Genomic DNA, 27,006 nt, shown 5'->3' with positions numbered 1-27,006 from the left:
GAATAGGAAGTTAGAGGAAACTTCAGTCACAGACAATGGGCAACCATCCAGTCTGATAGTGATTAGTATCAGGTACGTTCACAATTTGAGATCAAAATAGTATTGTTGTTATACAAGAAAAAAAATTAAGAAGACAGGCATGATAGCCTACTAAGATAGGGAAATGCAAGCACGCATTTAAAAACCAATGCCATTGTAAAAGCATTAAATAACAGTTGGAGGACTAGCTAGGTAGCTCTGTGGTCAAACATTAACAAGGCCCCGAATCCAATTCTAGAGCCACTAAACAGAACACATAAACGAAATCTTAGAGGCTGGCTCTTATGAGCAAAGCAAGCGAGCCCCACTTCTATTACTGAGGTAGAGGGTCAAATTGAGTTAGGTCACAGACCGAATTGAATTTGTCTTACCTCAGCTCCCTTTTCCCAGAATGCTGTCTGGGAGTTAAGTTAGACGGCACCAGCTGTAGGAAATAGAGAATGATGGAAGGTAAACCTAGAGTATTGTTATATACTCTGTAATTGGCATGCTCAACCCCACAGCAGAAAATTCAGTTATGCTGCCTGCGATCTACTTGCTTCTTGTCCTCCCTCTTTGGCAGACATATTCCCTTCCCTTTCTCTTCCTCTTTCCTTCCATCCTTCCTTACACAGGCTCCTTGGAGTTTGCAATAAACTTTCCAGCATTTCTTACAATAAAACTGAGATAGGCGGAAACTAGTCTGCAATGCAATGTGTTGCTAAACATATCCACAACTTTCAGGAGGTTGACTACCTAGAACACAGCGTTCATAATAGTAGCCAGGGCCCAGCCCTAAACATTTAGAAAACTAAACAAGATGGGGTGAGTGTGACGGTCCTAACACTTGGGAAGCCGAGGCAAGAAGGTCGCCACAAGTTCATGACTGCTCTATAGAGCAAATTCAGATTTAAGGACAGCTGGTCTTATTGGGAGATCCTGTCTCAGAGTAAAAAATAAATAAATAGATTAATTAATGAATTAATGGTGGGATGATGATAATGAACTTCAACCTTACGTTCAAGCATTTCTGTTGATGCACACAAGCCCACAGGTTCTCTACAAGATAACTCTGGAGTTTACCATCCTACAAAGGAAAAGCGAAACGAAAAGGGAAATTCAAAGGCACAAGAGAATGCAGTCTTCCATGCTTACAGCCTGTGAGTCCTCCAAACCAGAATGGAACCAGAAGGAAAATATGTGGGGTGATTGTCCAAAAACAATTATGTAAATCAATACAATAAATCAGGCCCAAATGTCACAGGCACAATAAATCAATGGAAACTGCCAAACCGCTTGTCTCAACCTCCTGGATTTAATTAAAACCACCACTCAGTTCATGAGAGGTCTTGGAAGAGGGCAGGCCATATCTCTCAGGCACAAGCATCCACCCAAACAGGAAGTGGCTTAGAGCTAACTGTGCTAAACATTAATCTGTGGGCCAGATAACCATGGCAGGATTTCACATGAGTCTGCAGCAATACTCCATTAGCCCTTCCTTGCATGCCATCTTCCTTCCCAGAAGCACACATTCACAATCCAGTAGGAGAAGTACCAGGGAAAATGCTGTCGGAATATAGACTACCTGGTCCTTGTGACTAAAAATATAACCCCCATTAAAAGCAGGCTGGCATAGTCAATCAGATTACAGAACGCGAGCTGGTGCCATGCCTGGTGGATTCAAACGTTCCCAAGATAGCCTGCTCCTGTTTTAGCTATTCTGAAAACACTGTTCCCAAATAGTCCGTAAGTGACACCCAGGAGAAGTACACGTGAACAAGGACAAAAACGAAGAGACTCCCACATTATTGTGCATCCATGAAGCTGACAAAAGACACAGGTTTAAAGGCATCTTCCAGGGTCAAGAAGTTAGAACTATCATTGATGGGCCCAGCAAGGTGGCTCAGGGGGAGTATGTGAATTCAGTCCTTAGAAGCCATGTGACAGTTGGAAGAGGGAAATGATGTCACACAGTTGTTGTCCATCCTTTATCTATGGGCTGTGGCATAGGCACACCCACTCTCTCTGTCCCTGTCTGTCTGTCTCTCACACACATACATACATACCATGTACATACATACACACATGATATGTAAATACTTTTTAAAAAAAATATTATTGGCCCATCAGTAGAAAAGATCCCTCAAGCTTTTAGTATACAAAAAGACAAAGACACTGATCATCAGTGTTGTAGGAAGGAAGTGGCAGTCTTCACCAGGTACCACGCTCAGTCATTGGTCCCTTCCTGGAGGGTTTCTGCACTCCTGTATCTATTTTATAAAACATTTTGCTTGTTGTTGCTGTTTTGTTTTGTTTTTCTTTTCTTTTTTTTGCCTTGAGTTATTGACATGTTTTAGCTTACGCTGTTTCATGTCCAGTCTTAGCTGAGCAGAAATCTGCCTCCAACCATCTTTATTAACAGCTGTCTCAGGTGTTGAGCAGGCTCCGGCTTTAACAGCATCTCTAAGCAGACAGGCAGAGGGCTTGTTAATAGGCTTTCCCAACCCTTCGGCTTCTGGGAGATGTAAGTGGATTATGGAGGTCTGTTTGTCAGGCTATCTTTTTACATCATTGTCTGAGTAATTGCCACACAGGTCTATGGCTTCGGCCTAATTAACAAAATGCATGAAATCCTGAGCACAGAATGTATATTGATTGGTCCTCTCCGTGGGAAGTTTCTGAACTCCCAGGACTCCTGTTGCAGACAGATGTCTCTCATGATGTCACACATGGGACTTCAGTCTGCTAATATACCAAGGACTTAGCTTAGTCCTTTGAGTTACTCAGTACACCCAAAGGAACCATATTAATTGGTGCAGTTAAAAAAAAATCAGTGACTTCGGTGTAACAAGAAATCTCATGAAAATGCTCATGCTTGATTATTGAAAGAGTACCTTAATGTGACTGCAGTCAATTTTTTCACAACACTTAATTAGTGGAAAGTAATTTCAATAGAAAAAATCAAATCAGGAAGAAGAAGAAGAAGAAGAAGAAGAAGAAGAGGAAGAGGAAGAGGAAGAGGAAGAAGAAGAAGAAGAAGAAGAAGAAGAAGAAGAAGAAGAAAGAAGTGTAGTAATAGGAACGGCAGGGCTGCGTTCTGGCCGCCCTGGCTCCCACATGGCTAGCTTATGCCCGGAAATAATTACACGGAAACTGTATTCTTTTAAACATTGCTTGGCCCATTAGTTTCAGCCTCTTATTGGCTAGCTCTTACATATTGATCTAACCCATTTCTAATAATCTGTGTAGCCCATGAGGTGGCTTACCAGGGAAGATCTTAACCTGCGTCTGTGACTGGTGGGAGAATCATGGCGACTGCCTGACTCAGCTTCTTTCTCCCAGCATTCTGTTCTGTTTACTCCGCCTACCTAATTTTATGTCCTATTAAAGGGCTAAGGCAGTCTATTTAACCAATGAAATTAACACAAAACAGAAGACTCTCCCCCATCAAAGAAGATTTTTACCAGTGAAGGAAAAATGTAAACAAAGATAAGGAAGTAAGAATTAAGAATCCTGGGGAGAATGAATTTACTGTTCAACTCTTCATCAACTAGATAAGCATGGCTGAGCGGTTCAGAAGAGCATTGTCTGCTCTTCCAAAGGTCCTGAGTTCAATTCCCAGAAACCACAGGGAGGCTCACAACTATCTGTAATGAGATCTGGTGCTCTCTTGAGGAAGAGACCTGGTCATTAGTCCTCATCAACTTAGACCAGAAAACCCAATACAGGCTGCCCATTCATGCTTCAGCATTGCAGGGGCATACATTTCATTCAAATTTCAGATGAGCCTTTGGACAAAGTCTTGGAAGCGCATGGAAGAACAGTGTTTTAGGGCCTAGGATAAATGAGGGGGCAAGAAGAAAGATGCTGTGTCCCTCTTCTCATGGAGCTTTTCCTATGACAATTGTCACACTCTTTAGAAGTTCAAGTACTGAGCCTAACGACTACTTCCAGTCTCATGTATACAGATTTTTAGTATCCCAGGGAAAGTTCCATGGAATAAGAAACAATGCTTGATGACTTAGACGGTTAAATTGACTGTGGAGATTTAGGCTTTGCTCATCTTTGTTATAAAATATTTAGTAGGTCCATGTTTTACATCCTACTATGGATGCATTTTTGGAGTTTGGTAGGTCTTAAGGAATTCAAATTTAAAATGAATAAAGGGCATATTTAAAAAATTCTTTATGTACTTGTATATACATAAATTAGAATTTTCTTTAAATTTCAAATTTAAAGAAAATTTAAGTTTTAAATTTTTTCAAAAAATCATGCAAGTAGTCAATAAATTGCTCCGTTAGCAATGGACAGGTTAATTATTTCTGAACTCAGTTATAAAAATATAAATAAAATTGAACTTATTAATAAAAAAATCTTGATGTTCCTGGGGATGTGTTGCATTTTGTTCCCTTCCCCCTCTTTCTCAGAACCAAAGAAAATAATAGCATTTTAAGATCTGAAAAGATATCTAGAAAGTTTTGAGAATCTGTGCTGATCTGGGGCAAATGTCGCATCTGGCTATAAGTACATAGTTGAGAATCCATCAACAATGATACTGAAGTCATGAGCAATGGGACTTGAACCAGTCATATATTAGCCTTCCTCTCCCTGATAGTCATTCAAGATGGCTGTCAGACCCATGTCTTCAAACCAAGTAAGCAAGTGTGCAACTGACTGCAACCCTGAGGCTTTAACGGCCAAGGTTGATGAGTTAAACAGATGAGTCAAACAACTAGCCCAAGATGTTCTTCAGCTGAGAAGCATAAATTATGCCCAAGAGAAGCAACCTCTGCTCTCCTGGAGCATCTCCTCCTGCTAGCCACAGGGGAACTGTGAAATAAATGGGAGAGATTGTCTTCTACTGATCAAGATCAATAAGACAGCACTATCAGTGTCAACACAAGCCACTCCCTGTTTAGGGGCCTTTTTGTTTAACCCCCTTTGCTGACGGCTTGCATCCCACTGACTCTTCAGTCTTAACAATACCACTTCAGAAAGAAGCCATTACCCTTGTTTCTCTTTTATCCCCTTGAGGATACAGAGGGTCCCAGTGAGCTCAAGATTTCCAAACCACTAAGGGATGGGATCAGAACCTAAACCTAGAACAAGCTCCGAAGCAGATGCCCTTAGCTACAGTTCTAAATCTACCTAGGGACTCGATTGCTGTGGAGGGAGGTGAGGTGGTGATAGAGCGGGGAGACTGATCAGTCACCCTTTGCACAGCCAGTTGTTTTCTTTGAGTTTCGCTGAAGACTGTGTTTGAGGTAAACTGGTTATCACCTGCCTCGACACCAGTGATTTACAATTATTTCTTTATTAAGAAAACGTTCAGTGTGTGAGCCGTCTCCCTCTGAAAGGATGCCAACAGAAAGGCCTTGTCAGTTTTTTGGCAGAGGTGCATCTAAACACATGAAAACGAGTTTAAACACTATCATTTATGCATAATTCTCTCTTGGCATCATCTCATTCTTGCCACAGCTTGAAGCCAGAAAACACTTATTCCTACTTTTCTTACTTGAGAAATAAGCCAGCCTTAAGTGGATCTAATTCCTTCCCCAGAAGAAAAACAGCCTTGTCAGGACTTGGTGGTGGATGCTGTGTCGGAAACATCAAGGATTCCATTTACACGCAGCTGCGAGGATTCTGTAGCTGGGGCTCGGCCAGAGCTCTGTACCCACAGAGATCTGCCGTCTGGAATGATGAACACGCAGCTGCTTGTGGTGAGGGCCACAGGCGTAATAGATGGCCGTATCTCCACCAGACTCAGGCAGAGCCCACGGAAATCACTCATCCAGCTGCGGCTAGGTTAAACATCACAAAATGGGCACAAGATGACAGGCTATCTTAACGGAAGGGGAGGGGGTGGGCGGAGGCCATTTCAGGAAACGGGAGAGAGTCAGCGCCTGTTAGCCCTGTTCGCACAGTCCAGCTCTGGCTGATTTACGGCCAAGAAACCCTCTTGCTGCAAATAGTTCATAAAGCCTGCGACCTGAGTACTTGCCCATGGGACCACAATAACATTTATCTAGCATAAATTAATGTGCTTCAGCCACTAATTCAATTTGGCTGTCTCATTCCTCTGGCTTTGGCAAAGCGTAGCCTTGCCGTAAAGTCGCTCCATGGCTCACGCGAATGGCTGTGTTTGTTAAAGAGTCACACACCACGAGGAACAAAGAACTGCTGTTAGTCGAACAGCCGTAAAAATATACCTCCAGAGCACATTTGAAACTGTGCTAATTGAAACTTCCTCCTTAGAGAAAGCTGATCAGAGCCAGCTGTAGGAGTCAAGCAAGAACAGATTTCAACATCACATTAAAAGCCCAGCAAATTCAGCAAGAGCAGGCAGAGGGAAGAGCCTTTCCAACCGGAACACATGCTCTGATTGGCTCCTGACATGCTGCAGAGAGTGCGGGTGACCTCTGCTCGGAGAGCCGGGAAAGAAACTTCTCCTTGAGTAAGATCTGAAAAAAGCAAAACCTGGGTACTGCGCAGTTTAGGTGCATGCTCAAGGAATGCATATGAAAAACCGCAAAAGCAGCGTGAACTCGGCGAATCAGTAGAAGATTGTTCTAGAACAGCCTGTCTGAGTTTGTTTGGTAAACCAGCTTTTTGAGGACATCCCATTAGTATTAAAAACAAAACCAAAGCATCGAATTCACAAGGAAAACAAGCACGATCCAAAGAAGAAACCAATCCCTGGACCCCTTTCAAGAAAACATAGGCTACATTTAAACATCAAGTGAACTGTCTGTTCCTCCTTGCCTGGCTCTGAGTAGGTTCTGCCAAGATACCAGAATGTGCTACCATTGCATCCATCGGTGGGTCTGCAGAAGAGGTGGGGTGATCATATGTCTCGTTCATTTTACCTGAGAGAGGCTTACGCAAATGTAGAGAAGCAGTCCCTGATGGGTAAATATAAATAATACGTGCCACTTATCAAATATGGGAATTTTATTTAATTTAGGTGAGTACGGTGCCTGGAACCGTTACAAGCAAGTTTTGCTTTATGCCACCTTTAGATAAAATCTAAATTTGAAAGGGTTACAGGTCTTCCCCATTTATTTACTGTAACCTGGCGTGAGTGAGAAGGAAACAAGAAACACGCAACAAACCCACTTAGGAGTTTACTAGAGGGTACGTGGCCATGCCTGGGGAAGTCAGTGTGTGTGGGAGGGAGGCGCGGCTAGTTTTTTTATTTTTTTTTTTTTTATTTTTCGAGACAGGGTTTCTCCGTAGCTTTTGGTTCCTGTCCTGGAACTAGCTCTTGTAGACCAGGCTGGCCTCGAACTCACAGAGATCCGCTTGCCCTAGTTTTTAAAAGTTGCCTCGCGCATGCACACAGGGGGTTGACGTGACTATGTCATATGCAGATGACAGAGCTCACGCATGCGCACAAGGACATAGCTGAATCTTACATGGATGATGCAACCACGCATGCACGTGGGTCACAAGGGGTCCCCAGGGCTTGTCGGCAGGTGCATGGCCCTAGAACCCAGAAGTGTCAGCCTTATTGTGGCTGAAATCATAACATTTACTTATCGGTTTAATGGTGTATCTTGTTTTATAACAAGAGTCCCCTTGATTCCTGGAGATACAGGGTGGGTGAGGCTTATTTGTGTTGATATAGGAAGGATCATTATGTTTTCTACTGCAAAGGGGCAAGCATTACTGTATGTAATATATGAATGACAATGATTATTCTGGAAAGTATAACTGTAGTTTCACCAATAACCAGAAACTCTTTTTTTTCCCCCTTTTGGAACGTGGCAGGTAGCTGAGCTCTTCCCGTGGGTTCCTATTCCTTTTACTCCTCACAAAATACTTTAAATTAACTCTTTGGGCTTGGGAACAACACAAAACAAAGCATTCAGACAAAAGAGGAAGTTTTCTATTTGCAACATCGTATAGTTCTGTCTCTGCTGCATTTTCCTATGCTTGAAAATGCGCACCCAGAGTTTGGTTGGCTGACACAGAATGTCGATTATGGAGCTTGTGACATGGGCTTCTGGAATTTTGCGGGCATCAGAAGTTTCTCTTACCTTGTATTCTCCCCACAGGGTCATTCCTAGTGCAGTGTGATTCACATCCATTGCTCTGCGTCCTAGGTTTCTGTCATCTTGTTTGTCCAATTGCTATAGACTTGGGTGAGGCTTCCAGTTAGTGGGGAAAGGAGATGGGAACTTTGGGAGTTGCTGGGGTTAACAATCCGCCTTTCTTTCATCTTGGCTCCCCTCTGGCTTGGAAAACTGTGCATACTGACAGCAGGTAGTCAGCTGTTCTGAAGAGCGAGGGCTCAATGCCATCGTCTTGAAAGTCCCTCAGAGTGGTCCTTCCCTCAAGAGAAGACCCCTAACCCAAGGAACAGTCGACACCACTGGCTGCAATTAGCAAGAGGTTTATTGGGTGGGCACAGGTACCTGTGGGCGGCAAAGTCCTTTCGGAGGACTTGCCCGCCCGCAGGCTGGGAGAAGGTCTTTTTATAGGAAAAGGGTAGCAAAAGCAGGCATACAGAAGCAATGCATGGTTACAGGGATCTCATTGGTCAGTTCGAATGAGGCGATGGGTTCATTTAGGGGACAAGTTCCCCGGAGACATGAAGGTCTGATAATAATAACAGACTTGGCCCTATCTAGGGTACATGTAGTTTTTCCCAGAACTGTTCGTTCCCCTCCTAGGCCTCGTGTCTGACCATAGATATCCTGTTTGACCGCCTAGGAGTACTGACTTTACCTTGAACTTACATTTGTTTGTGTGAAGGCTTTGCAAAATGGCATTACAGTAGCTAAGCTGGGGTCTTTCAGTCTCCCTTCTCCCATGTCATAGATGAGTTCTAACTGCAGCTGGAAAGAGATGGGTCACACAAGCGTGCAAGGAGTTGCTCAGTGGGCGGCTTCCAGGGGTGGTAGCAACTCAAGAACCACAAATGCAGTCAACGAAACCACAACAAAGACTGCTGAGCCTGAGAATTATGCCAGGATCTAATTGTGTTCTTTCTAAGTGGAGGGATGGCCCCGAAATCTGTAAAGGATAAGGCCTGAGAGCTAGCTCTTTATTGTAGGGCATTTTTTCTTTTAATTCATCATGAAGGACACGGGAAAAAAATTACTACACAGGAACTGTCATAGTAAGGCATCAAACAAATAGCAGATTCCTGCATTGACGAGTCGTAAGAACTAAAATGTCACTGTAGAAGACAGCATCTTGTCAATGAAGGCAGGCGTTGCCTCCAGTTTCCTCCGCTAAGCATTGTAGGTTACACCTCTCACACTCCTGTAGGTGTATAGTCAGGACTAAGGAATGCTCAAGAGAGCAGACAAGGGGCAAACGGATGACACAAGATTAAACAAGCAAACAGAAAACAGAAACAGAAAAACCAAATAAAACAACTTCTACAACTCTTGCCCTAGACATCCACACACACACACACGCACACACACACACACACACACACACACACACGCACACACACGCTAAGTAGCATGATGTATTTTGTTTTTTGTCTGTTTTAAGTGCTCTTAGTAAAAGAGAGTAGCAAAGTTCCCACATTTTGTTTTCACAATGATAATGATTAGAAAATTTGGACAATTTTATTATAATGTTTGTGTTGTTTGATCAGAGAAGGCTGATAGCCAGCAAAACTGGAAAGAATTTATTTTAGGAAAAAAGATGCAGGAAAAGACAACTACTGGGTAGATAAACCATGTGGCATATGGGGGTGATCTCTCTTAAGAGCAGCCAATCCTGGAGGAGAGCTAGTACAGAGCACGGGAGATGAAGGAGACTTTGCGTGAGCGACTTGCAAAATTCTAGACACAAAACTGAAAGCCTAGGAACTCCTGGAGGTTAGGGGACCCGTGCATGCTGTGCCAGGACATTATAGACGCACCTGGACAAGGACCCCGCTGTCGCAGGGACTGACAGAGGCCTCTAATCACTTTGAAACGTCTTTGCAATCGTGCATGGGTTGTTCATGTCTCCAGTTGTCAGCTCACACCACCTGTGAAGATTATATTTATTCATCACTCTTTAGGCAATTTGCTTTCAGATTAAGTTTATTCAGATAAAATTTACAGACAACTAAATTCTTCCATTTGCATAATTCTATAAATTTTGACAAGCACCTATAGTCATGTAACATCTAGGATGCTAAAGATACCGAATCCTGGGGCTGGAAAGGTGGCTCAGGACCAGGGAGTGTGCTTGCTGTTCTTCCTGAGGGCGAGAGTTCATTTCTCAGCGCCCTTGTCAGGTGTCTCGTAGCCTTCTGTAACTGTAGCTCAAGAGGATCCAATACTCTCTCTGGTCTCTAAGGGCACCCACATATGTGTATGCAGACAGATACACATAAATTTAAAAAAAATAATAATGAATAAAACATTTTGAAAGATATAAAACTTTGTTTTTCTTTTGTTTTTTGTTTTTGTTTTGTTTCTTAGTTGTTCGTTTGGATGGTTGGTTGTTTTTGTTGTTGCTGGAGCTGAACTCAAGGCCTCACCTTACACTAAGTAGACATTTTCCCACTGAGCTAAAGTCCCTATTTCATCTCTAAGTATTCCTTCATATCCCTTTGGGATCAGTCCCAGAACTCCATACTTTGTCCACAGTAAGCATGCACTCAGCTTTTGTCTCCATAATTTCATTTTCTGGGATGTTCTATAACTGGATTCATGCACTATATGGGATTTATTTATTTAATTAATCTATTTCTCTACCTATTTATTTACTTATGCACTGAGAATTGAACCCCGGGTTTTATACATTGCTGGGCAACTATTTTAGCACTGAGATACATCCCTGGTTCATCACACTGTCCCTTGAGGATATTTCCACTTAGCAATAGTGCATTAACTACGCCCATGTTTCCTTACGTGAATTGCTATTCCACCTTATGACTGAGCAATGTTTTATTGTGGGGATGCACCGCAGTTCATCTCCGATCACCAGTCTGTGAAAATTGAAATGGCCTCCAGAATCAGACCTTTAAAACACCTTAAGTTAATATTATTCATCTCTATGTAGATCTTCAAATAAGCATAAATTTTTCTTTGTCCTGAGTGCAGTTTGTCCCAAAAGCTCATGTATTGATAGTTTAGTTCCACTGTGGTTGGATGCAGAATCAGAAAGTCATTAAGAAGTGGGGCCTACCTGCCCCTCACCAGCTGCAGCACATGGAAGAGCAGGCACGACACCTCACCTGGGCAGCACCCTAGATCTGACCACGTTGGCAGGGGTGCAGCTGAGCCAGGTACACGGACGGTGTGAGATCAGGAGAGCTGTCCCGCCCCTTCCCTAGTATGTCATAGGATGGCAAGGTTAAAGGAAATATGTTCTCCCCTCAACCCCTTGCCACTGAGACAGGCAGGAGAGCATTCAAACAGAAGATGTGGCCCTGCCCCTGTCCAAGTGCAGCGATCCAAAAGCAGACTCTGCACCTAACCGGGGCAAAACAGTAAAGCTGGCCTCGGTGGTGTGAGTGTGGGTGATCAGACCCAAGGCTCTGAGAGCAGGAGAACTGGCCCCATTTCTTGCTGTCTGATATGTTGGGTGAGCTACCCAGGGTAGTTATGGAGAGCTCACATGGAAGGTGATTATGACAGAAAGCTGGAAGGCTGACCAACCCAGCTACAACCCAAGCCCAGAACCAGGACTATGAGGTAGCACACCCCAAGACCCACCTCATCTAATTTTTGCTGGAGCATGTGAAGGGGACAAACCTACAAACCCAAAACTACAGGATCTCCAAGACACAAGTCAACAACAGGATATCCAGTGGGAGTCCCATTGAGAGCTTAGTATCAAGAGTGCAGCACTGCATTATGTTATGTGACTTAAAAATCTCCACGTAATTCTAGTTCATAAGATTTTTCTGTTGTTCTCCAGAGTGTTCTGGCTTTAGGTGTTAGATTTGGGTCTAGAGTTGATGACGCTGATTTTCACTTGATATGAAATAAAGGCTGGCATCCATATATTTGAATTGGGTACCCAAATATTTGAACGTTGGTTGGAAATATGAATTTTTCTACTGAACTGTCTTGGGGTCTTTCAAAGTCCATTTAGGGTGCACTGTGTGCACTGTGGGTCTTTCTGGACTGTTAAGTGTAGTGCATCCATTTAGACTTTTTTCTCTCTCTCGTCTTTGCTGTCTTAAATACTACCGACTTATTATAGGTTTTCCATCAGATTCTGAATTCCACTTAAAATTTGAGTTGTCTTAAAATTTGGCAGACTACTCCAGTTTCTCTGCTGCTTTCATGGAGTCCCTATAATCAGCTTTTTGAGGGGCGGGACCTTTACTCTCACATAACACCATTGGCACTTTAACTGGGATTGTGTCGAATCTGTAGAACATTTTTGAATGCACTTTTATTAATCTGTTGGCTCCTCCGATCGATGAACATTATTTTATGGTTCTGAACCTTGTGTATGAGAGACTTAACACACAGTGCTGTTTTGAAAGTACTCTTGCTTAGTTGGTTGCTATATAAAAAAAAGCACTGCTTTATCTAATTTGTTTCTGATTCATATTGTAGCACTTTGAAAAAAATCTTGTATTTGTTGATTTGTTACCCAATTAACCTTGCTGAAGTCTCCCATTAGTTTTTAGTACCTATTTGCAGATTCCCTGTGACTTTTTGAGGCAAACAAATAAGTCCTTTGTCAGCAGACTGTGACCCTCCTCTTTCCATGTGAGGTGCATTTTCTCACTTACACTAAGACTTAGCAATGGATAAAAGAATATCATCTTTGCCTTTGGAGCAGTTTCAAAGGGAAAGTATTCAGTCATTCACCTTCAACCATGTTAGTTGAAAACAATTTTTTTAAAAAGTTAACGTCATTTATCTGGTTGAAAAAGTTTTCTTCCATTTCTATTTTGCTAAGAAAGTTTTTTAAAAACATCATTAGTGGATATAAATTCAGTCAAATGCTTTTTGTGCTTCTCTTGGGTAAAATCATGTGATTTTTTTTTCATTTGCTTTTTGAATAAAATACTTGGGTAAAATACTTCCCTGATTTTTTTTTTAAATATTGAAAAAAACTTTATAGAGGGGATAAATTATATCTGACATGCTTTATAATCATTTTTCTCCTAGGTTTATTTTTCCCAATGTCTCGTTAGGAAACCAAATGTTAACAATAAGTTTTAATAAATGTCATTATTATTCAACCCACAAAGAAATAATTCAATGAAAATGCAGAAAACTGAGAGACAATAGAAACAGACTTGGGAAGGCTTTTCATTATATTATTGCAGAGAGATCTTTTTTTTTTTAAATCCATGCATGATGCATTCAGTGTAAGTTAAGGACAGTTCTGAACACTAGCAGGAGGCGGGCAGGTTTGGGTCAGTGCCCTGTCCTGCTAGGAGCTCTTTACAAAGGAGTCTTGTGCTGTTAGTTTTGCTCTAACTCAGGGCTGCCTGATGCCTGTGAAAAGGACACAAAGACTGGTCCAAAGTGATGATGGAAAAAGGAGAGTGGCACTTGGAACTCGCTCTGTGACAAGTTGGCTTTGACTTCTACACTCACTACATCATGCCTTGACCCCAGGCTTGTATTGGACACACGGACTCTAGTCTCCTGAGAAGAGCCATAAGAATTTTAAGACCTGGAATCTTTTAGTTTCTGATTCATTTCCCACCAGAATTGGTTTCAACAGAGAAAAATAAAAATGGAAAGTCTACATCTTGTTAGTTCCTTCATGCTTGGCAGAGAAGAACTGAAATACTTTTCCTGTGTTTTCAGAGAGACAGTGGAAGACAAGAGATATTTTTGTTACAATCAGTCTCTTCAGTTTTCTAACCTCCAACATCTTTTGTACTTGTCATTTATTTGACATGAAGTTTTTTTTTTTTTGGTTTTATAAAACTCAGGTTGAATCTGTCTGACTATAAAATCATTACTTGGTCATTTTTAAAATTGTTTTTATTGAGCTATAATTTTTTCTCTACTCTCCTCTCTCTCTCCGCTCTTCCCTTCTAACTTATCCTGTGACCCCTACATTCCCAATTTACTCAGGAGATCTTGCCCTTTTCTCCTTCCTCTGTAGATCAATATGTGTCTCTCTTAGGGTCCTCTTTGTTGTCCAGGTTCTCTGGGGTTGTGAACTGCAGGCTGGTTTTTCTTTGCTATGTCTGAAAGCTACTTATGAGTGTAATGGTCAAAATTTTGAAAACATATCTTACTCACTTGTGAGGGATCCTGTTTATTAGATTTGGGATAACTGAAATTGGATAAGGTATAATAATATTAGTGACAACACTTAGGAGGCAGTGGCAGGTTGATCTCTGTGAGTTTAAGGCCATTCTGATCTACAAAGTGAGTTCCAGTACAGCTAGGGCTGTTGTATGGAGAAACCCTGTCTTGAAAAACAAAAACAAACATACAAACAAAAAAAAGTAATAGAACTAGTGACAGATAAAATGAAAAAAAAAAAGAAACTTAGGACCATAACAAAGGCTTATATAGTGGTCAAAGTAAACACACCACACACACACGTCTTTCTATATATAATGCATAGCTTTAAACACACATAACTATTAGTCCTGTTAATAGTGGCTATAATATCAAGTGTAATGTCTGACATTGTGAGTATATTATGTATATAAAATTGTTCTATTACTAATATCCAATAAACTTTTGTATCTATAATTCAGGGAGTTATATCTGAGTATGCTAGCCTCAACAGGCCTTCCCTGGGCTGTCTCCAACACTGCCTTAACACAGTAAAGGTACTGCAACAGGAATACTGCCTAATGACATGTTCTAGGGGACTCCCTGAGAAGGTAACAGGGAGCCATGACAATATCTATATCTATATCTATATATCTACATATATAGTATTATATATATATAATGTATTATATAATTCTCTCTCTCTCTCTCTCTCTCTCTCTCTCTCTCTCTCTCTCTCTCTCTCTGTGTGTGTGTGTGTGTGTGTGTGTGTGTGTGTGTATACTAGGGGAAAAGAAGCCATGAATTTGCAAAGGGGAGCACATGGGAGGGGTTGGACGTAGCAGAAGGAGAGGAAAAGGATATAATTATATTTAGATTAATATAAAAAGTAAAAAGAGAAAAACTAAACACTGACAAATAACTAACAATTACTATATTAATCTGGGCCTAAAGCTCAGGCCTGCAATAAGACAGAAGCAGGAGGATTGCAAGTTCAAGGCCAACATGAGCTAATTAGTGAGATTTGTATCAAAAAATAAAAATGGGCTGGACACAGATCAGTGATGTTCTAGGCATATGTAAGGACCCGGGTTCAGTTCCCAGCACCGCACATGCAAAAGGAATGTTAGCAGTTAAACCTTAAAACATAATCATGAAAGACCATAGCAATGAGAGGATGGCTTCCTTGGGAACCTGTAGGCTACCTGTGTGGAAGCAAGTTGGCTGATGGCATATCTTCCCTTCTTTGTCCCCTCCTAATCCACCCCCATCCCAGTTGCCTCCCTGCTCTACAACAAACCACCTGCTGCAGCCTCCTCTGCTTCTCTGCTCCCATCTCCCACAGATTACACACACCTTCTCCTCCAGTCTTCCTCCCCATTCATCCCTTTGTCTCAGCTCCAAACTGTAGCAAGCATTTCCTAGGAACTCGCCAGGCAAGCCTGACAGAGAAGCAAGTAGTTGAGAGAAGTAGGCAGGAGAGATTTCCATCCACTTCCCTCCTCCAAATCTCACACCATAGTCTCATTCCAAGCTCTGTCACAGACTAGCTGTTGTGACCTTTCCGGGCTCTCTACCTCCATTCCCCGGGGACAAAGCAGATATTCAAGGAACACCCTCTTTCCCTCCTCACGTGGGCTCCCTCAAACCTCCTTCCCCCTCAGTCTCTGCTTCTCTCCACTAGAACCTAGCAACCCTACCACAGTAGGCCCTGAAAATTGCAACGTAACCGAAGTACAAAACAAGGTCTTAAAGTAGCCTTTATGAGCATGCTATAGATCTTTAGAGAGGAAATAAATAAATCCTTTAAGAAACCTATGAAAACACAAGCAAACACTGGACACAAATGAACAAAAGCAGACAAGAAAACAGAAATAGAGCCAGTAGAGAAAACCTAAACTGAGGAAAATCTGGCAGTGAAAAATTAAAGGACTTGGGGTAAGCATTCCCAACAGAATATAAGAGATAGGAGAAAGAATTTCAGGCATTGAAAAAAGATAGAAGAAATAGATACCTTAGTCAAATAAAATGCTAAGTCTAAAAAAAAATCTAGGTTCAAAACATCTAGAAAATCTGGGACATTATGAAAAAAATCTAAGAATAATAGAAACACAGGAAAGATAAGAAACCCAGGTCAAAGGCACAAAGGTTATTTTCAACAAAATCATAGAGAAAAATTTCCTTAGCCAAAAAAGAAGGTACCTATCAAGGTTCAAGAAGTATGAAAAACACAAAATAGATTGAAACTGAAAAGGAATTTTTCTCAGCACATATTATTCAAAACACTAAACATACAGAACAAGGAAGGACTATTAAAAGCCACACAAAATAGAAAAGCAAGAAAAATGTGAAGGAAGGCCTATTAGAATAACACTTGACTTTTCAATGGAGACTATAAAATCCAAAAGGGCCTGGACAGATATTCATAATTCTAAGAAACCACAGATGTCAGCCCAGTCTACTCTACTCAGCAAAATTTTCATTCACGATAGATGGAGAAAGCAAGATATTCCTTGATTAAAAACTAAATTTAAGTAGTATGTATCTTCCAATTCAGCCCTATGGAAGGTGCTACAAGCAAAACTTCAACATAAACAGGTAGTCACACCTCAGAAAATGCAAGGGGTAGATAATCCCAGGCCAGCAAATCAAGAGAGGGAAAATATATAAGCATGCGTGCATGCACACACACCACAACAAAATAATAGGAATCAACAAACACTGCCTATTGAATATTCTCAATGTCAACAGTCTCAATTCCTCAATAAAAAAAGATACAGATTAACAGAATCCATCCTTCTGCTGCATCCAAGAAAGACACTTTAACATGAAGGATAGATAATACCTCAAGCTAAAAGAATGGAAAAAGATATTCTAAACAAATGGACCTAAGATTCAAGCTCTTATAGCCTTTTTAATATCTAGTAAAATAGATTTCAAACTAAAATTAATCAGAAGAGATAGGGAAGGATACTCATCAAAGGAACAATCCACCGAGAGGATGCTGCAGTTCCTAACATCTCTGCACCAAACACAAGGGCATCCAAATTCATAAAAGAAACACTACCACAGTTTAAGTCACACATTGACCCTCACACACTGATAGTGGAGGACTTCAATATCCCACTCTTGACAATGGACTGGTCATCCAGTGAGCCTCTGAGTCTATATTTTGGTTTTTTTCCACTGGTTTTGTTTAATTTTTGTACTGTTCCGGTGCGTTCGTTTTTGTTTTATTTTCTATCTTATCTTTATCCTTAGATGCATGTTTGTTTTCTAGTGAGAAATAGAAAAGGATGCATCCAGATTGGAGGGGAAGTAAGGAGTACTAGGAAGAGTAGAGGGAGGTGAAACTGCAATCAAGATATACTATATGAAAACATCCAATTTTTCAATAAAAGAAGAAATTGGAAACAAAAATAATTCACAAACAAGTTAGGGAATTTTGAGAGAGAATTTATAATCATAGTCTACATATGAAATCTAGTATATTCTAGATATCACCAGTAACCATTTGGTTTCTATCACTGACGGCCTCATAACCTCCAGCACCAGAGGATCTAGTGACCTCCTTTTGGGCTCTGTGGTCACTGGCATGCACCTACAAATACTCATGCACACACATATGCACTCATACACAGCAGCAAAATAATAAAGTAAAATCTGAAAAATAAAATGTCAGAGCTAAAATGAGAATTTTGTAATTGCTAGAATCTAATACTAACATTTAAAATATCACCTGAGAATTAACTCATTAATACCGAATTTAATAAAGTAACAAAGATGTCATTCACAAGAGCTCAGCCTTTTAAGGTAAATATAATTAAGTTCTAATTAAAGATGGATGATATATTAAAAATTGACATATAACCAAAATCATATTCTTAAAACCTGAATTAGTGAAATATACAAACTCATGATGGGAAGACTCAATATTTAAAGATAAAAATTTTCTCCTCCAAATTAATGTCTAAGTTTAACATATTCCAAGGAAACTCTAATCTATTTCTTTATTTAAGCAATGCAGCAACTAATTAAAACACTCAGATGAAAGAATAAAGGGCAAAGACAACTATGGCACTCTGAAAGAATAATTTCCTTAGGACACATCAAGACTTAGCGAAAAGCAGCGTAGTTATAATATTCCAGGTGGTGACAAAGACATGAAGAAAATGGGTCAAAATAGGGGACTTAGAATGAGAACTGCTCTTTGCTGGAAAATTATTTGAGAGAGATAAAAAATGACTACATATTCACTGACTGTTGATAAGTCAACTGGGTATTCAGAATGAAAAAAGTGTGCAATTCCCTACATTGCATATGAGTAAAAATGCAATTTAGATAAAGACCTACATTTGAAAGGAAAACTTTGCATTTCTCAGAAAAAAAAATAGAACAGAATGTCTTTAGGACCCTTGGGTAGGGAAGGCTTTTTAAACATGTGGTGTAAACAGCATTTACAGAAACGAAAGTACTGGCGGATTTGACTACATCCAGTTATATTTGTTCTTCAGTGTGATCCCAGGTGTAGAGTGTAGTAAATTACAAGCAGGGAGAAGATACTGGAAAAACTCAGAAGACAAACAAGAGACAATGCAAAGAAGAGGAAGAATAAATCTTAAAGGGATTAAAGATTAAGTTGTAAATGGAGGCAGAGCTTTTCTTTAGTCCTGAACACCTGATCTCAAATAGTCACATAAAAGGCTGTATAAATTACAAAAGGTTTGGCCTATAGCTCAGGCTTATGACTAACTAACTCTTACAATGTAATTAACTTGTTTCTATTTTTCTATAATTTGCCTTATGGCTCATTGTTTTACCTGTTTTTTTAGCATCTTGCTTCCCCGGTGGCTGGCTAGTCTCTCTCTCCCTATGTCCTTCTCCTCTCTGTGTTTCCAGTTTGGCTTTCCTATCTGGCCTTTTTCTGCCTCCTATAGGCCAAATCAGCTTTATTATCCACCAATAAAAGTAATACATTTTCACAGTATACAGAAGGATTATTCCACAGCAGTAAATGTTGTATAATGTTTCATACATGTACATATACCTTCATATATGACACACAAATAATATACCTTCACACACACACACACACACACACACACACACACATATATATGTAGATAGATATCACTCTCATTAGAAATAGATAAATCAAAATGGATACAACAGACAACAGTCCATACCTATGGTATTAGCAGACATTTCCAAAATCTGAGAACATACCAATTGCTTCTCAGGCTGGGGAATTTTAAGTTCTCATACACTGGTTTCAGAATTTAAACTGATATTGTTTCAAGAACATTTTGATAAATTGTTAGAAAGTTTAACTGTGTGTTCTCCCAGGGCAGAAATCCTGCCCGGTATATATGATAGGGCTTCCTTCTCCATTCCGGGGCACAAACTATGCTTCTCAGACTGTGATATTCAGAATCTTTATTCCTTGCTCTCTCTCTATTTAATATCAGCTTGTTTAGTGCCAACTTATGTCAATACCACCCTGTTAACATGTTGAAATCCTAATCCCTACTCTTTAGAATATGACCATATGAGGAGACATGGCATTATAATGTAATTAATTCAAAATGAGGTCTTTAGTGTGAACTTTAGCTCAATATAATGGATAAGAAGAGGAGACCAAGAGCAGAGAGTGAAGTTCGTGATGCCCCAGGGGCATGTTGACCACCGACAGGACAGACAGAGAGGCCTTAGAAGAAATGAATCCTGTATTACCTTGATCTCAAACTTCCAAACCCCTAATAGGGAGAAAACAACTTTGGTCAAGCCTTCCAGGCTGTGGTGCACTGTTATAACAGTCTAGAAACTAGCACAATGTGGCAGAAAGAAGGTTCCTTGCATGTCCAAGGACTTCTGGGGTGGTGTGACCCCAGTGTGAGAACCTCTGCATGTAGGATCTCCAACCCAGAACAAGGACACTAGGAGAGAAGAGTTGCTTGCTACAGTCGTTAGATCCAGGGACTCACTTGTGAAGAGAGGCTAGCACAGTACAGAAGTCCTTCCATAGGAAGTGAATGTGGAGTGGAAAAACAAAGTACTGGCAGCGTGTGTGTGTGTGTGTGTGTGTGTGTGTGTGTGTGTGTGTTTGTGTGCGTACTTACATAAATATATGCAAATTTGTGAGGTTTCAACATGGAAAATGTACTGTACGTTCCCATCTGTGCCATTGTGGTCACTTCCGAGAAGAGAGAGGATGGGGGTGGGATGGGTGAAGTTCATGTAAGATTTTAAAATTGTAGGAATCCAATGGCTTCTTTGAGGTTTATCAATTTTAGGGAAAAAAAATCATTGTGAGGTTGGAGAAATGGCTGCACTGAGGACCAAGCTCAGTTCCTAGTGCCATGAGTGTCTCACAACTGCCCATGATTCCAGCTCCAGGGAAATCCAACACCCTCCTCCGCCTTCCAAAGGGACTCACAGAAACATACAGCTATGTAAAGAACATTTTTAAATGAAATCTTAAAAGGAAAAAGACATAGAAAATATGGCAATATTTTTAATATTTATTAAATGTGGCTAGTAAGGAAATTTGTGCTAAATGGTTCTTCTCAGCTTTATTAATGCTTTAAACCTTTCACTATAAGAGAGGGTCATTCTATATTCCATTATGTCACAAAACAAACCACGTTTAGCAACAGTGTCTTTCCTGTAGAAGGACTCGCTGTTAAATGACAGGTGACTATTGGCAAAATTAGGGAGCCTGTTGGAGGACATGGTTCATTGCATCTCCCGGGTCCCTCCTTCCTCTCTGGCCGGACTCTAGCTAATGCAGCAAATCAAGCTCATGCTCTCTCTGCTGCAGCTGTGTGCTAATTCTAGACTAAACCCCTCAAATTAGCAACGGATAATCGTATGCTAATTAAAACTGGAGCACAAAGCAGTTTTTCCAGAAGCAATGTGAAAAAAAAAACCCTCGCTGATTATTATCTGTGTACTTATTATCTGTGTATACTATAACAATTTTAAGGGCTCATTAAAGATTCTTAGAAAGAAATATGCAAAGATAAACATGGGTAGAGTTTCTTCTCCAGAAATGGTGAAATTGTTTCTCAGCTGTGGGCCATGTACAAGCATGGGTATCTCTGGATATTCTCACCTCCCTTTCTTCCCCCTCTAACCCTCCCCTCCCCCACAAAAAAGACACAAGGGCAAATATTTCAAAACAACATAATCATCGCAACAAAGTAAAATATCTAATGCACAAAAACTTTTATTGTGTTTTGGTTACTAAATTGTTCACTGTCCCTTTGCAAACTGTATGTTTCCAGGATTTTGGGTAAGTGGAATTATATGTGCTCTTGTTTTAAAAATTAATTGCAAGTCACATTAGTTCTTAAATTACTGAACAATGAAGATGGTTGAGAGGACATTGTATATCTCAGTATCAAGCTCACAGAAATATAACTCTGCAAGTCCTGAAATGGCTAGAGCTTCTAGACCCTGTAGCACAAGCCTTAATCCCAGCGTTTGGGAGGCAGAGGTAGGTGGCTTTCTGTGAGTCAGAGGCCAGCCTGCTCTACACAGCAAGTTCCAATGAGCAGCAACTGAAGAACTCTGTGGGGTTTATATCTCTGTTAGTGCCGGCAAAATGACAGAATGTTTGGCAGTATTAACATCATAATAAGCTATTTAATTATGTAATATTGTAACTCAGAATAATTAAAAGTCATCAGAACTAACAAAACTTATGCTTTGGCATATTACCAAAACCAAAAAAAAAAAAAAAATCCCCAAATTCTTTGAATTGTAAATGTTCCAAGTAAAAGTGATAACCAAAAGGGCCACTCTTATGAAGTCACCCGTAGATAGATTTCAAACACATAAGTATGCTTGTATGTAAATAACTACATGTGACTCAAACAGTATGTATATGGAGGAGTTCAAAAAGAGACATGTATAGCATGGGTGACATTGTATGTCTTGTCTATGGAGCCAGAGTTAATGTCTAAACATCATGAGCAATTAGAAAAACATGGCTTACTCACGGAATTCTACTTGTAGCCTTTCAGTGCAGACGAGGACAATTTTAAAACTGCCTTCTAACTTTTCTGGTTGACAAAAACAAACCAGATTGGTGGCCTCCAATTTAGAATTAATTTGTGGAATAATTTAGACAGATCTAGCATTATTCAAGTTTGATTTTTATTGACCCTCTCATATTGCTTGTACAATAGGTACTGCCGTCCATTAAGGAACCACAAGAGCTCCTGTTGTATCATGATGCTATGTTAGCGCTAAGGGCAAGTGTAAGGAAGAATATGGGGAGGCCAGGCTTTGGTTAATGCTGATGATTAATCTGTAGCAAATAGGGTCCCATATGTAGTTTTCATTTCCTCAGCCACGCCACGTTTACAGCTGTCCCACTCAAATGTCTGCAGCCATGAGATCAGTGACAAAAATAGAGCTTGACAAACAAGAGACGGAATGGCAAGCCTGTTATTTATTTGCCTAAATCTATTATAATGGGCCTGGCAGTGCTAGTCTCATTAATAGAGGGACCTTTCTTTCCAGACGCCAGCTGGAATAATAAAGGCAGCTATGTGACATTTAAACAGCAATCGCTTTGCTCTCTGTAGCGGATTCTGTTTCTGATAGTTACCATTTACAGATGAGAGAGGGCTGAGCATGAGGGAGCAAGCACAGAGAGCTTTCCGGTGGAAGGCACTTACACAGCAGTGAGGATGTTGGGGAGAGTATTTATGTCTAAGCTGGAGAACATTTGTTTGAAGCTTTTATGCAATTGTGCTTTGGCCACGTGACAGCCCAAGAGATGGTAGAAATACATCTGTTGTGTTTTTCTTGAATAGGCAAAAATAAATGGAAATTGGGGGGGGGGCGCTGCTTTCTGCATAAAAATAAACATCTTTGGAAACATCCTGTTCCAAACAAGTGACAGGCATGCAAATTTCCTCGGAATGACTAGTAAAACATAGATGCATGCTGATGCCTCTGTTTAGTGCACAGAAAATGACCGGAGAAACCTCCCTTCGGATGGGGTCCATGCCTCACACAACATAGAATAGTCCTAAGAACTGGTTACTTAAAATCCTTTACAATAAGAACTTGCCTGAAATCTCAAATAGACAAAATTAGGAGCTTCGGGGAGGGATTTCCAGCTTTCCACTTCTTGTTGAGAGGGAAAAATAAGAAACCAAGACACAGTGTAGCCCTAGGGCAGCCAAGTTCCTCTGTCCCTCCAAGGTTCTGGTTGGAGTTTTAATGGGTTCCTATTTCACTTAGCCCAGTTTATCAGTTCCCACTATATGTGCTGGGCACATTAAAAATACGAGACAAAGTGTAAACCCAGAGATTCCAAAAGCTTATTCCAATTTTTTTGTGTACTTGTTTTTGTTTTTGTTCAAACAGGGTCTTGCCATGTAGTCCTGACTGTCCTGGAACTCACTCTGTAGACCAGGCTGGCTTCAAACTCACAGAGATCTGCCTGCCTCTGCCTCCCAAGTGCTGGGATTAAAGGCGTATGCCACATCCTTGACTATACTGATGTTTTTGAGAATTACATTTATTCTGCTTCGTGTCTATCAAATGAGGTTTGCTATTTCCTGTTTTGTTTGTTTGTGCTTATTTTTTTTTAAATTTATTTATTTATTAAAGATTTCTGTCTCTTCCCTGCCACCGCCTCCCATTTCCCTCCCCCTCCCCCAAGTAAGTCCCCCCCCTTCTCAGCCTGCAAAAGCAATCAGGGTTCCCTGTCCTGTGGGAAGTCCAAGGAACCCCCACCTCCATCCAGGTCTAGTAAGTTGAGCATCCAAACTGCCTAGGCTCCCACAAAGCCAGTGCGTGCAGTAGGATCAGAAACCCATTGCCATTGTTCTTGAGTTCTCAGTAGTCCTCATTGTCCGCTATGTTCAGAGAGTCCAGTTTTATCCCAGGCTTTTCCAGACCCAGGCCAGCTGGCCTTGGTGAGTTCCCAGTAGAACATCCCCATTGTCTCAGTGTGTGGGTGCACCCCTTGCGGTCCTGAGTTCCTTGCTCGTGCTCTCTCTCCTTCTGCTCCTGATTTGGACCTTGAGGTTTATGTCCGGTGCTCCAATGTGGGTCCCTGTCTCTGTCTCCTTTCATCGCCTGATGAAGGTTAATATTCAGGAGGATGCCTATATGTTTTTCTTTGGGTTCTCCTTATTTAGCTTCTCTAGGATCCCTAATTATAGGCTCAATGTCCTTGGTTTATGGCCAGAAACCAAATATGAGTGAGTACATCCCATGTTCCTCTTTTTGGGTCTGGCTTACCTCACTCAGGATAGTGTTTTCTATTTCCATCCATTTGTATGCAAAATTCAAGAAGTCCTTGTTTTTTACTGCTGAGTAGTACTCTAATATGTATATATTCCATACTTTCTTCATCCATTCTTCTATTGAAGGGCATCTAGGTTGTTTCCAGGTTCTGGCTATCACAAACAATGCTGCTATGAACATCGTAGAGCATATACTTTTGTTGTATGATAAGGCCTCTCTTGGGTATATTCCCAAGAGTGGTATTGCTGGGTCCAGGGGTAAGTTGATCCCGAATTTCCTGAGAAACGGCCACACTGATTTCCAAAGTGGTTGCACAAGTTTGCATTCCCACCAACAATGGATGAGTGTACCCCTTTCTCCACAACCTCTCCAACAAAGGCTATCATTGGTGTGTTTTATTTTAGCCATTCTGACCGATGTAAGATGGTATCTTAAAGTTGTCTTGATTTGCATTTCCCTGATCGCTAAGGAAGTTGAGCATGACCTTAAGTGTCTTTTGGCCATTTGAAGTTCTTCTGTTGAGAATTCTCTGTTCAGCTCAATGCCCTATTTTATAATTGGGATGATTAGCCTTTTACGGTCTAGTTTCTTGAGATCTTTATATATTTTGGAGATCAGACCTTTGTCAGTTGCGGGATTGGTGAAGATCTTCTCCCAGTCAGTGGGTTGCCTTTGTGTCTTAGCGACAGTGTCCTTTGCTTTACAGAAGCTTCTCAGTCTCAGGAGGTCCCATTTATTCAATGAGGTCCTTAATGTCTGTGCTGCTGGGGTTATACGTAGGAAGTGGTCTCCTGTGCCCATGTGTTGTAGAGTACTTCCCACTTTCCCTTCTATCAGGTTCAGTGTGTTCAGACTGATATTGAGGTCTTTAATCCATTTGGACTTGAGTTTTGTGCATGGTGATAGATATGGATCTATTTTCATTCTTCTACGGGTTGACATCCAGTTTTGCCAGCACAATTTGTTGAAGATGCTCTCTTTTTTCCATTGTATACTTTTAGCTCCTTTATCGAAAATCAGGTGTTCATAGGTTTGTGGGTTAATGTCAGGGTCTTCTATTCTATTTCATTGGTCGACTTCTCTGTTTTTATGCCAATACCAAGCTGTTTTCAATACTGTAGCTCTGTAGTAGAGTTTGAAGTCAGGGATGGTAATGCCTCCAGATGATCCTTTGTTGTATAAGATTGTTTTGGCTATCCTGGGTTTTTTGTTTTCCATATAAAGTTGATTATTGTCTTCTCCAGATCTGTGAAGAATTTTGATGGGATTTTGATGGGGATTGCATTGAATCTATAGATTGCTTTTGGTAGAATTGCCATTTTTACTATGTTGAGCCTCCCAATCCAGGAGCAAGGGAGATCCTTCCATTTTCTGGTGTCCTTTTCAATTTCTTTCTTCAAAGACTTAAAGTTCTTGTCATATAGATCTTTCACTTCCTTGGTCAGAGTCACCCCAAGATATTTTATGCTGTTTGTGGCTATCGTGAAAGGTGATGCTTCTCTGATTTCCCTCTCTGTTTCCTTATCCTTAGTGTATAGGAAGGCTACTGATTTTTTGGAGTTGATCTTGTATCCTGTCACATTACAAAAGGTGTTTATCAGCTGTAGGAGTTCTTTGGTAGAGTTTTTGGGGTCGCTTATGTATACTATCATATCATCTGAAAATAACGAGAGCTTAACTTCTTCTTTTCCGATACGAATCCCCTTGATCCCCTTATGTTGTCTTATTGCTATTGCTAGAACTTCAAGCACTATATTGAAGAGGTATGGAGAGAGTGGACAGCCTTGTCGTGTTCCTGATTTTAGTGGGATGGCTTTGAGTTTTTCTCCATTTAATTTAATGTTAGCTGTCGGCTTGCTGTAAATAGCTTTTATTATATTTAGGTATGACCCTTGTATCCCTAATCTCTCCAAAACTTTTATCATAAAGGGGTGTTGAATTTTCTCAAATGCTTTTTCAGCATCTAATGAAATGATCATATGGTTTTTTTCTTTCAGTTTATTTATATGGTGGATTACATTGATAGATTTTCGTATGTTGAACCAGCCCTGCATCTCTGGGATGAAGGCTACTTGATCATGATGGATAATTTTTCTAATGTGTTCTTGGATTCGGTTTGCCAGTATTTTAATGAGAATTTTTGCGTCGATATTCATGAGTGAGATAGGCCTATAATTCTCTTTCTTGGTTGGGTCTTTGTGTGGTTTTGGTATCAGGGTAACTGTGGCTTCATAAAAGGAATTTGGCAATGACTCTTTTGTTTCTATATTGTGAAATACATTAAGGAGTATAGGTATTAGCTCTTCCTGGAAGTTCTGGTAGAATTCTGCATTGAAACCATCTGGTCCTGGGCTTTCCTTGGAAGGGAGATTTTTGATAACGGTTTCTAGTTCTTCGCGACTAACAGGTCTATTTAGATCGTTCACCTGGTCTTGGTTTCGCTTTGGTATGTGGTACTTATCTAAAAAAAATGTCCATTTCTTTTGCATTTTCTAGTTTTGTGGCATACAGGCTTTTGTAGTAAGATCTAATGAGTCTCTGAATT

General features: G+C 40.6%; 1 pseudogene; it reads right to left on the bottom strand.

Annotated features, from left to right (window-relative positions):
- Window positions 1-5,593: 5,593 nt before the first annotated feature.
- LOC121453540 overlaps window positions 5,594-27,006 on the bottom strand; it is a 105,038-nt pseudogene continuing 83,625 nt past the window's right edge.

Source organism: Microtus oregoni, unplaced genomic scaffold (assembly GCF_018167655.1).
Source record: "Microtus oregoni isolate MIOR12 unplaced genomic scaffold, Mior012 000011F_ref0000422, whole genome shotgun sequence".
Taxonomy (NCBI): domain Eukaryota; kingdom Metazoa; phylum Chordata; class Mammalia; order Rodentia; family Cricetidae; genus Microtus; species Microtus oregoni.
The sequence above is the reverse complement of the archived record's forward strand: the minus strand, read 5'-3'. Positions and strand labels throughout refer to the sequence as shown.